Source organism: Macaca mulatta, chromosome 8 (assembly GCF_049350105.2).
Source record: "Macaca mulatta isolate MMU2019108-1 chromosome 8, T2T-MMU8v2.0, whole genome shotgun sequence".
In the NCBI taxonomy this organism is placed as follows: Eukaryota; Metazoa; Chordata; class Mammalia; order Primates; family Cercopithecidae; genus Macaca; species Macaca mulatta.
The window spans coordinates 102,627,154-102,642,576 of NC_133413.1; positions in this window are offsets into that span (position 1 = coordinate 102,627,154).

Below are 15,423 nucleotides of genomic sequence, written 5' to 3' on the forward strand. Positions count from 1 at the left end.
TCTTGTGTATTTTTCTTTTTAAGATAGAGTGACACAGGTACCTAGGACTGTGTAAAAATAAAAATTTCAATTACCTTAAAATAAAAATTGACAAATAAATATTTTCTACGTTTTTGGAATGCCTTAAGCATATACATGTGGATTTTTGCAGAAGGTTACAGAATTTAGGTTTGTTTGTTTGCATATTAGAAAGATGAAGGGTTATTATGAGAAGAATATTCTCCATCTCCACAGAGGGCAAAGCAAGAGGAAATGAGCTTAAATTGTTCTAAAAGAGGCTGAGTCAACACTGCCAACTTCAAGAATATTTTGACTGAGTTGACCAGTTAACTGGGTTTCAATTAAGTGATGGATTAGATCGATTCAACAAACAAACTACTAACCAGTTATTTTGGCAAAGAATGTGAATGTAAAGCCTTTAATTAGGAGGAAGTACTCCTTTAATTAAACATTAGGGCAGGAGTTCAAATAAGATTATAGTCTCTAATCCTAACGGTCTTTCAAATTTGAGTAGATAGCTAGAGATTGAATAGTTTAATCTGTCAATGGATATTTATTTAGTACCTACTTTGCTCCTAATGTTGAACATCTTATACAGTCCCTCCTATTCAAAACAAAGGACTGTCTAAGAGAATCAACTGAAATAATTTATAGCCTGTTATGGACTGAATTATGTCCCCCTACCAAAAGATATATTGAAATCCTAATCCATAGTATCTTTGAATGTGACCTTATTTAGAAATAGAGTCTTCACAGATTTAATAAGGTTAAGATGAGGTCATTAAGGTCGGCCCTAAGCTGATATGGCTGGGTTCTTATGAAAAGGAGAGAGCAAGAGAAAGAGAGAGAGGGGGACAGAGAAGATGTCCACATGAAGACAGAGAGGGAGAATGCCATGTGATGTTGGAGACAGAGATTTTTGGAGTGATGTACCTACAAGTCACAGAACATTAAGGATTGCCAGCAACTACTGGAAGCTAGGAGAGAGGCATGGAACAGATTCTCCTTCAGAACTTTCAGAAGGAACCAACCCTGCTGACACCTGACTTTGAACTTTTAGCCTCCAGAACTATGAGAAAATACATTTCTGTTTTAAGCCACCCAGTTTGTAATACTGTTACAGCAACCCTAGGAAACTAATACACAGTCTAAAAATTATTTTTTTACTTTAAAATACAGTATGATCTTTTATAAGTAATGAATGCTTTTTAAAAACTGATTTCTTTAAAAAAACTTTATTGAGGTAAAATTCACATGCCATACAATTAAATCTATCTATGGAATGTGTATATGTCAGTAAATTTTAGAATATTCACAGAATTATGCAACTATTGCTACAATCTAACCTTGGAACATTTTCAACACCCCAGTTATTTTTCATTCCCCTCTCCTGCAGCCCCTGGCAACCATCAATGTACTCTCTGTCTCTGGATTTACCAATTCTGAAAACTTCATATAAAGGAAATCATATATTAATAATGTGTGGTCTTTCCTAACTGGCTCCTATCAATGAGCATAATGTGTTCAAGGTTTATCTATGTGGTAGCATGTATTAGTACTTCTTTTTTTTATTGCCAAATGATATGCCATTGCATGGATATACCACATTTCATTGATTCACTAATCAATTAATGGACATTTAGGTTGTTTCTACTCTATGGTTATTGTGAATAACGGTGTTCTGAACATTTGCACAAGTTTTTGTATGGACATATGTTTTCATTTTTCCCAGTAAACCCATTCGTTTTTCCTGTTATAACCCACAAGTGGAACTGTTGTGTTGTATGGCAATTCTTTTTAACATTTTGAAGAAGCGCCAAACTGTTTTCCAAAGAGGCCACATCATTTTACATCCCCACCTGCAAAGTATGAGGGTTCCAGTGTCTCCACATCTTCACCCATATTTTTTACTGTTTGTTTTTAAATTATAACTATTTTAGTGTGAGTGTTTTTTATTTACAGTTCTCTGATGGCTAACATTGTGGCCATTTGTATGTTGTTGTTTGAGAAATGTCTGTTCAAGTCTTTTGCCAATAATTAAATTCGTTTGTCTTTTTATTGTTGAGTTGTAAGAGTTTTTGTTTTTTTCTTTTATCTAGAGACCAGGTCTTGCTATGTTGCCCAGGCTGGTCTTGAACTCCTAGGTTCAAGCAGTCCTCTTGCCTCAGCCACCCAAAATGGTGGGATTATAGACGTGAGCCATCACACCTGGTCAAGACTTTTTATACATTCTGGATAGGAGTCCAATGTCAGATATATAATTTGAAAATACTGTATTTTCTCTCATTCTGTAGGATATCTTTTTACTTTTTCCATGATATTCTTTGACACAGAGTTTTTAAATTTGATGGGTCCAATTTATATATTTTTATCTTTTATTACTCATGCTTTTGGTGTTGTGTCTAAGAAACTATTCCCTAATCCAAGGTTACAGTCCACATGCCTGTTTTCTTCTCGGAGTTGTATAGTTTTAGCTATTACATTTAGTTCTATGATCCATTTTGAGTTTATTTTTATATACAATTGAAGGAGGTGGTCTAGTTTCATTCTTTTGCATGTGGATATTCAGTTGCCTCTGCACCATTTGAAAGAGACTATCCTTCTCCCTATTGAAGTGTTCTGACACCCTTGTCAAATATCAACTGACCATAAATGTGAAGGATTATTTATGGATTCTCAATTCCATTTCACTAATCTATCTGTCTCTCCTCATGGCAGTACCACATAGTCTTGTGGAGAGCTGCACAGGGCACACATGGCCTTAGCTTGGAAGCTGAAGAAGACTCTGAAGGTCCCCACTCACATCTGGGGCTGTCAACAAGTTGCACTCCTTGTAGCAGCCCGTCCATGACCATCGCACTCTGTTTTACAGATAAGCAAAGTGAGACTTAGAAAAGTAAAATGCTAGCCAAGTCATGCATAAATCTTAGATTCGAATCCAGGTCTGAGTCTAGAGCCTATATTCTGAGTTGTTGTGCTACATTACCTCTATTTCTTCAAGTACGTGGGCTTAAAGAAATAGTAACTTATCAACAAGTATTGATTGATTAAATAGATGGTTCTTTTTGAATAGCACCGCCATCTTTCCAGTTGTTCACTCCAGTAACCTGAAGTCATCTTCAATTTCTCGCCTTGCCCATTTCCTATACTTGTAATTGGTGCCCTCTTCTTATCCATCTTAACTCTTGAACATTTTTATAATTTGTCTCCTCATCTCCAGTGCTGCAGTCTTTGTCAGAACATCTTTCGCCTAAACCACTTCAATGGCTTTCTAACTGGTCTTCATGCCTGTAACCTTCCCCACACCCCATTCTCCTCATCAATTTTCTACAGAATAAAATTACAAAATTATACCTTAGCATAGAATTCTCGAATATCTTTCTATTTCTCCATTTGGAATTATATAGTACCGTAAACAAAGCCGAGTTTTTGTCATACTAATATATTCATTAGTAATGTCCTCCTTTCTGGTCCACTTATTGAACAGCTGCTCATCTTCTAATGCTTGATTCACATTTTGTATCATCTAGGAATTATTTATAAATTATTGCACACCTATGCTCACATTAAACAATTTGACCATAAATAATTTTCTTCATATTGTGGTTTTGGTCATTATGAAGAAACCTTTTTCTATTTTCATTATGAATGAGTGTTCCCATTTACCTTTACAGGTTAAAAAAAATATTTTCTTGTATATTTAAAGATTTTAACAAAGATCTTGGTTAGCTTGTTAAGCAGCACCCTCAGACTAGCTGATAACTGCTTAGCATCATAGCAGACGGTGTCAAAGCTAGTGGTAAGGGATCTCGTGAGACATGTGTACAGAGTAATAATTAAAGCCCTAAAGTTTTATGATAATTATTTCTAAGTCAGAGTGGATTTGTGATAATGTTATGCTCCCATTCTTGCCTTCGGTTATACTTTCTTAAGTGAGAAAGAAAAGGATGGAGTAATGGCTATTCAATAGAAAATTATTACCATAAAAATGTGGTTCTCATGAGTATGCCTTGTGGTAGAAGAAAATCAGTGAGCAATGCCACCTATAAAGTGTGTCACACAGTTCACATAATTGGGTAGCACATGGAAGATTGTGTATAAATGCCTTCACAGGCACATACAAAAGAGGAACCTCTTGTGAGTTCTCCTTCTGACATTTTCCTGTTTGACTAGGTTTATGTCTGGTTTGGGGAAAACTTGCCAGAAGTCAGTGCAGCAGCTGTGAGACTAATATTCATTGCCAATTCCATGAAGTCAGACTCTGACCCAGCTCACCCTGATTAGATTTCCTTTGAGGGCTGTGTGCTTGAGCCATGCAAAAGTAGAGTGGTCCCCACACAAAACCTCTCTCCTTAATCCTTAATTACTTCCTCTACATGGACATGCTTCAAAGAACCTGGATTGGTTGCAAAACAGGAAGTTACCCAAAGGTCTCTGCCATTACGATTGTAACAGATTCACTTTTTTTGTAGGCATCCTGAATTTTCAATACTTTTTCTTCTATGCAAGGTCCAGCTTCATGAATATTCCTCAGAGCCCTTCCAAATGCTGAGGTTTCTGAAACATCCCTCCACCTCTTCAGGGAAAAAAACATCTCCTCTCTTTTTTCATACACACTCTTGAAGGTGTCTTGACTGTTAATTCTCCAAACACCATTACTATTTCGTAAACAGAACTCTGGGTGATAGGGTACCACTGGCTTACTACAGTGTTCAAGGCAGGAGGACTGGCAAGAAGTGTGGGCATGGAGAAGCGAGATTCCCAAATTGCTTTTACTGTTCCCTGTTGATTTTTTTGCTTTATTTTTCCCTGTTGATTTTGTTTGATTTGAACACTTTGTAAGACCCAGAAGATAGTTTATTTCTTGAAAACATCAAGGGTAACTTCTTAGATCCAGGGAGTCATGCTCTCAAACCAGCATGAGCAGAGTACATGATATTAAACTGATTATATTATCAATTAAATAATCTTTATTAGTTTATATGGGTTGAAACAATGTGGAAAAAAGATTCATTTTCAACCTCTTGAAAGAAAGGGTCAATTGATTTTGTTTTTATCTTCCAAAAGCACTAAAAATGGAAGTAATGGTGATTTCCATACTGCCATGGGTGATAATAAAGTTTAAAATATTAAAATACCTTTCTTCTAAGAGAGTGCCTTATCCCTGAGCCCCCTCCCTGGTACATGATCTGATGTTTAAAAAAATAAACAGTTTTCTGTCTGTTGTAGTGGCTGTTTACTTGAAAAAAGTCTAAAAACATAACCAATTAATAAGCTATTTAGAGGCTGGGCACGGTGGCTCATGCCTGTAATCACAGCACTTTGGGAGACCACGGTGGGTGGATCATCGGAGGTCGGGAGTTCGGGACCAGCCTGACCAACATGGAGAAACCCTGTCTCTACTAAAAATACAAAATTAGCCGGGCATGGTGGCACATGCCTGTAATCCCAGCTACTAGGGAGGCTGAGGCAGGAGAATCACTTGAACCTGGGAAGTGGAGGTTGCGATAAGCCAAGATCGCACCATTGTACTCAAGCCTGGGCAACAAGAGTGAAACTCTATCTCAAAAAAAAAAAAAAAAAAAAAAAACTATTTATATTTAGAGCATTATTATGATGAATAAGAGAAATGATTAATTTTTTAAATCCCAGTTGGTCCTGATTATTAGAAAATTAAATGGCTTAAAGGAATTTCTCAAAAAGAAGTTTTCAAAGTGACTGCATTTTAGAACCAAAGGAAAATCAGTTGCAAGTAAAGTTTCGACAATGTTTATACAAATAGCTATCTTGCTTTGTGTGTTTTCACATCTATGTCTGGATAACGTAATGAAAACAAGAAACATAAACATGATAGTATGATTTTGAATATAGAAAAATGGTTTTAATGTTGCAATATTTTAGCCTTTAGAAAAACCTGATTATTATATGAAAAATTTAAGAATTTTTATTATATTTTTCTATTTCATTTCATTTATTTTTGTCTTAGTTTTGTAAACAAGCGATTTTATGTATGAAAATTAGCACAATTATGTATGAAAATTGAGGATAAAATCATCTACTTCATATGCTTTATTTATTATTTTAAAGTTTCACTTTAATTTTTCACTTTTTAAAAGCAAGTTTTCTTTTTTCTCATTTTCCTTACACCAGTTCTAGTAACTTTTTAAAAAGTGAGATAGGCCATTTTGGAGAAGAAGAAAATACTTCAGTGTGATTGTTTGACACCAATGAATGCAATGAATGTGCAAAAGTGTGTTTAAACTATTTTTTTCAATTTGAATACAATAATCTATGCAGAAATCACATGGAGACAGATGCTCCTGAGAAATTACTATATATCTGAACAAGATTGGAATTTCCCACAGAATAAGAATTAAGCATTGTTAAGCACTTCAAAATTAACAACTCAGCAGAAATCATGCAACTAGGTATAAAAAAGATGTTCAGATCCAATAATATAAAAGTTCTAGTTAAAAATTAAAGAAAAACTATTATTAATAAAGTTTAAGTATAGAATTCAGCCACAATCTTTATCCTGTTTCCAAATTTCAAACAGGTAGGCTGGGCATGATGGCTCACACCTGTAATCCCAGCACTTTGGGAGGCCAAGGGCAGATCACCTGAGGTCAGGAGTTTGAGACTAGCTTGGTCAACATGGCAAAACCCCATCTCTACTAAAAATGTAAAACAAATAGCTGGGCATTGTGGTTCGTACCTGTAATCCCAGCTACTCAGGAGGCTGAGGTACGAGAATTGCTTGAACCTGGGAGGCAGAGGTTGCAGCAGGCCGAAATTGCATCACTGCACTCCAGCCTGGGTGAGAGAGCGAGACTCTGTCTCAAAAACAAAACAAAAACACCAAAAAAAAAAAACTGCCAAATTTCAAACAGGTAATAAAATTTTTATGGTATTGTTGTCATAATGTTGTTATTATAATTATAAAAGTCCCCAAATTATACATAAATGATTATTTAAAATGTATTATAATAAAGTATTTTTGTAAAATATTGTGATTGCTTTCTAAATTCAGGACATAATAAATGTTATGACTATCGATTACACCAGCAGTATCTTGTACAGGATCAAAGCTTGAGATGAGGTGAATAAAACCACAAGCAATCTTACATTATTTTCGATGAATTTTTACATAAGGTAACAGTCATGCTTGAAGCCTGCTTTTGTAACAAATTATGAATAGGTATTAAAATAAATGCTTATTATCATAGCTGGAAAAGATCCATTGCATATGGATGTTCAAATTGTTTCATATTATCTAGTTTGATATATAAAATCTTGTGATATCAGTAGAGCAGGTAAAATTAGTCTTCATTTCACAGATGAAGTAAAACTTGAGTTTAAATGACTTGCTCAAGTCAAACAATTGGCTACTGAATCAGGAAGCAAGGACTAAAGGCCAGGTTTGCTGACCTTGGTTTAGTAAGTTTCATTTCCAGTATTCCACCAGGAAATTTACGTATAATTAAAGGTACTTATTTTAGTATACTTTGTTTTCTGAAAAAGTTTGTGTAGAATTGGTATTATTATTATTATTATTATTATTATTTGTGACCAAGTCTTGCTCTGTTCCCCAGGCTGGAGTGCAGTGGCAATCTCAGCTCACTGCAACCTCCGCCTCCCGAGTTCAAGCTATTCTTCTGCCTCAGTCTCCTGAGTAGCTGGGACTACAAGCACACGTCACCACATTTGGCTAATTGTTGTATTTTTAGTAGACACAGGGTTTCATCGTGTTGTTCAGGTTGGCCTTGAACTCCTGACCTCGTGATCCACCCACCTTGGCCTCCCAAAGTGCTAGGATTATAGGTGTGAGCCACCATGTTAGGCCTATTATTATTTTTAAATGCATTCTTTTATTGGGTTGGTGAAAAAGTAATCGCAGTTTTGGACCATGAATTTTAAATCATTATAACTAGGCTCAAACGTATCTTTATCAATCAAAATAGGAACCATTACAATCAACACATTTTTGAGAAATGTTTGTTTATTCCTGTAGAGTAAAAGTCCATACTTTGAGGTTCAATGAACTCTTGGTAAGCATTTTCTGCATTGTGCTGGTTGTGGAAGTGTTTTCCCTGCAAAATGTTGTGGAGGTGCTTCAAGCGGTAGTCGGCGGCCAAAAGTTAGGTAAATATGGGGATGAGGCAAGATTTCACAGCCAAATTTGTTCAACTTTTGAAGCGTTGGTTGGGCAACGTGTGGTTAGGTGTTGTGGAGAAGAATTGGGCCCTTTCTGTTGACCAATTCTGGCTGCAGGCATTGCAATTTTCGGTGCATCTCATCAATTTGCTGAGCATGCTTCTCAGATGTAATGGTTTTGCTGGGATTCAGAAAGCTGTAGCGGGTCAGACTGGCAGCAGACCACCAAACAAACGACGATGTTTTTTTGATTTTCGATCAACTCATGAGACACCCATTTACCGAACTTTTCCACCTTTCCAATTTCAGCTTCAATGATTGCTCTCAATTGGTCGTTGTCAACTTCTGGTGGCCAGCCACTGCACTCCTCATCTTCAAGGCTCCTAGCTCCTTTGCAAAACTTGAACCACCACTGCACTATATGTTTATTAGCAGTTCCTGGGCCAAATGCGTTGTTGATATTGCGAGTTGTCTCCGCTGCTTTACGACCCATTTTGAACTCAAATAAGAAAACTGTTCGAATTTGCTTTTTGTCTAATTTACATAGTCCAAAATAAACACAAATTAAACAGCAAACAATAAGTTATTAGCAAAAATAAATAAATAAATAAAGCAAGAGATACCCATTAAAATGATGTGTAACATAATCACATTTATTTAAGTGTGTATTCCAGTATCAAAAGGCAAATTTCAACAATGCAAAACCCACAATTATTAATACATTTGCACTCACCTAATAGCTATAGAACCTCTTTCTGAACCTTAAATTTTCTCTATGGGAAGATATTAAGTGAAAAATTACATTTCTGTAATAAATACAAGGTTCTTTAGGTTCTGTATTTATTTTCTCTTTAGTGAGCTTAGGTAATTAGTATCATTAGAGGAATTTGTCCATTCAGCCAAGGTGTCCAATCCGTGGGCCTAAAGTTGTTGGTAGTATTTCTTTATTATCTTTTAAACATTCATAAGAGCTGTGGTTATATTCCCCTTTTCATTTCTGAAACTTTTTTCTCTACATCTGGCTATAAGTTTGTAATTTTTTTGGTCTTTCTAAAGAATTAGGTTTTGGTTTCATTATTTTTTCTCCATTCTTTACTATTTTCCAGGAAAATTATTTTTATCACATAATAATATTTAATAGAGAACTGTCAAAAATTGTGACATGTCTGCCCCACAAGGCAATTGGGAAGGTCAAAATATGATGTGTTACACACTAAAATTTTGAGAAATCTATTTAGTTTAATATTTAATGCTTGTTAATTTAGTAGTAAACTCAAAGTAATATATGCAAAATGGTTAATAGTAAAATGATATTTAAAGGCTTATAATGAAAAACAAGTATTCTCTTTTCTATCCACCAACACCTTGGATGCTCTTCCTTCTGACTACTTCCTGCCATAGGGACCATTTCCCAAAAGCAACTACTTTTGATTTTTTTAACTGTTTCTCCTGTTAGGTACATTAAAGCTTAGCAGTGTAAAAAAATCAAATAACAAAAATAATTCTAAATGGCACTAACATTACTGAATCCGAAATGATTCAGTGATTCAGAACCTTTGGGCCATTAGTAAGAATATCAATGGTCATTTTATAAAAGTGCTGATCAACACATTTTCATAAGACATGGTGGTGGACAACAAAGACCTTTTTGTGTATAGAATTTTGTGATCAGCTATTTTTATTTTCACTGAAGACAAAAGTCATCTCTATATCAGGATACACAGAGAAAATTATATTGGCATATACTGTTGTTAGGATTGTCTCAACAGCATAATTGCATTTATCCAATAAATGTTTCTTGAAAGTACATTTTGGAAATCTTTGTCTTAGTAAAGGCAATTCTCTAGTCACCTTGCCTAGTCATGGTCTTGTGAGAATAACAGTTAGTGGATCCAGGCTTTGAATTCTGCCTTTGTATAGACCTAGTAATCCAGGCAGAGACTGGATCGAATCCTGTTCACAGGAAGCTTTCAGTTGTCCATGGGTACTTCTGGGATCTAGTAAGCAGAAAGGAGTGTAAGGTCTCTCTCACAATATCAAAACTTTATGCTGTTGTCAGCACTACATCTTCAAGTTGTATCTGAAGGGATAGGGACCCAGTTTCAGGGGATATGTTTTTATCTTGTACAAGATGTCTTATTTTTATTACCTGCCTTGAAATCTTAAGGGACAAGATGTGGGAAGCAAAAATCACTTATTATTTTTATGATCACATATTAAAAATGGATTGTTAATCCTCATCTTAGTTTCATGATCATATGCTGAAAAATGGGCTATCAAGATACACCCAGAGATCATAGAATTTAAAGAAAGAAGGATCTTATATTTATGATGGTACTATTGGAGCATTTTTTTTTTTTTTTTTGCATTAAAGTGGCACAGGAAAAGCTAGAACTGCTTAAATGATGCTGAAAAGACTGCTTAAGTAATTGGATACATTGTCAGTGGTTGTCAGGAAGAAGGTCATAGAATACCACAATTCAGTGGCTCTTTATCTGGGTTCGGTGATAAATGCCAGGCTCAGTTCATTCAGTCAGCTTCCCTCCCTAATGATATGCGGAAGCATTAAAAATGGATTTCTTCTTTGTCAACAGTACATCATGTATAGCTAAAATGAGTGGCAGTTTTCCACTCTAATTTAGTTCTTAGAATTTTTTTTAAGTAAGTTGGTACATAAACTTGGCATGTGACATTGGCTATGACTACAGATTTTGAAAAATTTGTGGATGTAACTGAAAGATCAAGATTAGCCAGAATGCTTGGGTTAGAGAACGTTCTACTAACTACTGTGTAAACTGGTTAATTAGTAATCTCCCTAAACTTCAGTTTTATTTTATTTATTTATTTATTTTTTTGAGATGGAGTTTCACTCTTGTTGCCTAGACTGGAGTGCAATGGTGCAGTCTTGGCTCACTGCAACTTCCGCCTCTCGGGTTCAAGCGATTCTCCTGCCTCAGCCTCCCAAGTAGCTGGGATTACAGGCATAAGCCCCCAAGCCTGGTTAATTTTTGTATTTTTAGTAGAAATAGGGTTTTACCATGTTGGTCAGACTGGTCTCAAATTACTGACCTCAGGTGATCCACCCTCCTCGGTCTCCCAATGTGCTGGGATTACAGGTGTGAGCCACCGTACCTCGACTAAACTTCAGTTTTCCCAACTGTAAACCTGTGATTAAAATACCTTTCTCATAGAAGCTTAGAATGGTTAAATAGAATGACATAGGTGTAATGCATAATAGGTCCTCCAAAAATGTCTATCTGACCCAAGATAGTAATGCCTTTAAAAAAATTTCAAAAAATTATTTTGTGATGTTCAGTTGAAATTTTTCTAAATAAATCAGACTGGACAATAGCAATTATTGGCAGGCTACAGAGCAACAGGAACACTCATATAACGCTGATGAAGTGAACATTGGCTCAATAACTTAGGAAACATTCCGGCATTACCTAAGGAATATGAAAGGGCCTACCTTACAGTCCAGTAGTTCTGATCCTAGCTATACAGTACTTCCACACCTAGAGAAACCTTTGCCATATGCACCTGGAGACATAAATCATGCATGATTTTAGCAGCACTGTTTGTAACAGAAAGGAGAGTAGGAATAACCCATATACCCATCAACAACAGAATAGATGAACAATAGAATAAACAGCGATAAAGGTGAACTACATCTACCTCAATGAGCATAAAATTATCTCAGACATAATATTGAGCCAAAACGCAAGTTAGAAGAATATACAGTATGTGCAGTGTTCCATTTTATAGAAAGTGCCAAAACAGGCAAAACTAAATGACATATTTTAGATTATCTATTTATCTATCATTGAATTACCTATCATCTCTTCTTTCTATCGTTTATCTATCTATGCTTAAATAATAAAGGGAAAAAGAAAACAAGTAACATAAAATTTAAGATAGTGGTTACTTTTGGAAAGAAAGAAATGCCAGCGGTGGGGGGAACACCAAGGAAGCTTCTAAGAAGCTAGTTTTATCTATCTTTTTTGGGGAAAGGCTGGTATGTAGGTGTACAGGTGACCCTTGAACAACACAAGTTTGAACTGCAGCAACCCTCTTATTTGCAGATTTTTTCAATAAATACATTGGAAATTTTTTGGAGATTTTCAATAATTTGAAAAAACTCACAGATGAACCAAACAACCTAGAAATATTGAAAGAATTAAGAAAACATTAGATATGTCATGAATGCATAAAAATACATAGATACTGGTCTATTTTATCATTTACTCCCATGAAATATACACAAATCAATTATAAAACATTAAAATATATGAAAACTTACACATACAAATGCAGACGGTACATGGCACCATTCTCAGTCCAGAGAAATGTAACCAAATGTAAAGATGCTGTATTAAATCATAACTTTATAAAATTAACTGTAGTATGTACTGTACTACTATAATAATTTTGCAGCCACCCTGTCACTATTGTGGTGCAATCAAGTGTTGTGAGTATCCACTTAAATTGCCGTGTGATGCTTATCATCTCTGTGTAAGCAGTTTGTCCATCGAGTAAACTGCATATTGAAGTGAAATGATCTCTCATTATTTCTTACGTATTTTTCATCGTGCTTAGTACAATACCATAAACCTTGAATAACACCATGAGACCCATACGAAGTGCCACTAGTGGTGCTTGGAAGAGCTCCCCAAAACACTGAAAAGTCATGACATAACAAGAAAAAGTGGAATTGCTTGATATGTCCCATGATTGAGGTCTGCAACTGTGGCTGTCATTTCAGACAGACATCTTGTAAACAGACAATGTAAACGTATGGTATTGGTAAATACAATACTGTAAATGTATTTGCTCCTCCTTATGATTTTCTTAACATCTTCTTTTCACTACATTACTTTACTGTAACAATACAGTGTATAATACATATAACATTTGAAATATGTGCTAATCAACTGTTTGTGTTATTGGTAAGGCTTCCAGTCAACAGTAGGCTATTCGTAGTTAAGTTTTTGGGGAGTCAAAAGATATACATGGGTATGGGGAGAGGGGCTGTCACTCCTAACCACTGTGTTGTTCATGGGTCAACTGTGTTAGCTTTCTAGGGTTGTTGTAACAAATTACCATGACCTGGGTGGCTTAAGACAACAGAAATCTACACTGTCATGGTTCTGAAGGCCAGAAGTCTGAAATCGAGGTGTCAGCAGGCTTGTTCCTTTTCAGAGGCTCTAAAGGAGAGTATTTTTCCTGCTTCGCTTCTAGCTTTGTAGGCTGCTGGCAATCCTTGACATTCCTTAGCTGGTAGATGCATCATTCCAACCTCTGCCTCCATCTTCACACTGCCTTCTCCTCTTACCTTGCCCTGTGTTCTCCTCTTCTGTCTTTTATAAGGACATGTGTCATTGAAGTGAGGGCCCTCCCTAATCCAGGTGGATCTAGCTCATCTCAAAATCCTTAACTTAATTACATCTGCAAAGAGGCTTCAAATAGATATACCGCTTAGGGAGTCTATTATTCAACACATTATAGTAGGTGTACATTTTACCATTAGTAGATGACTGTACATAGACATTATGTATACATTCCTTTGGATGTTTGATATATACATTTTCAATAAAGATAAATGTGCTTAAAATTAAAATGTGAAAGAAAATAAAGACAGAAGATTCTAATGTCAATTTTAAGGTTAGATTATCTCCTTAACTTGACTACCTAAAATATAATTTTCTCAATAAAAGAAGTATTTTCCTAATATTATATGGTAAAATAATTTTGTTTATATAGTTCTATTTATACACATACACATATATTGCATATTTCATTTTCAGCATAGCCTAATTAAAAAATATGCTGAAGCTGAGTTTTCTATTCCTCTGTTCTTCATAGAAACAACATTAAATCTGATTTTATATTTGAGGTTGTTTCTAATTTTCATGGTTAGTTTTCTGGATTCAAATAATAAAGAATTAAGAATTTTAAGTTGATTTATAAGTAGTCTCTCTCTTTTTTTTTTTTTTTGAGACGGAGTTTTGCTCTTGTTGCCCAGGCTGGAGTGTACAATGGCACCATCTCTGCTCACTGCAACCTCCGCCTCCCAGGTTCAAGCCATTCTCCTGCCTCAGTCTCCTGAGTAGCTGGGATTACAGATGCCCACCACCACCCTGAGCTAATTTTTGTAGTTTTAGTAGAGATGGGGTTTCATTATGTTGGCCAGGATGGTCTCAAACTCCTGACCTCAGGCAATCCACCCTCCTCGGTCTCCCAAAGTGTTGGGATTGCAGGCATGAGCCACCACGCCTGGCCAGTAGTCTCTTTTGATATTATTGGACAATTTACAAAAAAGGGGGAAAAAGGATGAATAATCCTCTGAAAGAAATAGACTTATCTGGTCTCATCCAAGAAGTGGACATTTCCCTTTTTGGCTATCATGTTGACAACTAATTTTAAAAATATTAATCACTTATGTTGGAGAGGATGTGAATATATGGATATCCTTTTACATTTTTGGTAGGAATACAATTTGTCATAATCTTTCTAGAATGAGATTTGGCAGTACATATCAAGAATTTTTACAGTATTTGTATCCTTCACCCTAGTAATTATATTTATAGAAATTTATACTGAAGAAATAACCAGATATTCATCTAGATTTATATGCAAATATGTTTAACTACAATTATTAGCAACAGTGTAAAACTGAAAATAACCTAATTTTCCCAAAATAGGGTAAATTAACTATCATTTTCAGGTTCCAGTCATCTATTGCTATGTTTGTTACATACTACCACCTAACTTAGTGGCTTAAAATAAAAATTGATTATGACATCTCAGGATCGTGTGTGAGAACACAGCAAGGATGGACTATATCTCTGCTCCACAATGTCTGGGACCTCAGGTAGGTTAACTCAAAAGCTAGGGGCTGGACCATATAGCTGGGGAATGGCCAGGCATCTGTCCTTCTCTCTACCTGGTTTCTTCATGCGGCTAGTTTGGGCTTCCTCACAGCATGGTGGGCTCTGTGTATAGTTGGAAATCTCACACAGCAACTCAGGGGTTGAAAAAGAAGAAACTGAAGTTGCCATTTTCTTACCACCTATCTGGCATCTGACTGTGTCTGTCACTTCCTCTATATTCTCTAGGTCAAAGCAGTGAGACAGCCCACTCAAATTCAGGAGAGGGGACACAGTTCTAACTTTCGATGAAAGGAATACGGCAGTAGTCTGTTTTCATGCTGCTGATAAAGACATACCTGAGACTGGCATATTTACAAAAGAAAGAGGTTTAACTGGACTC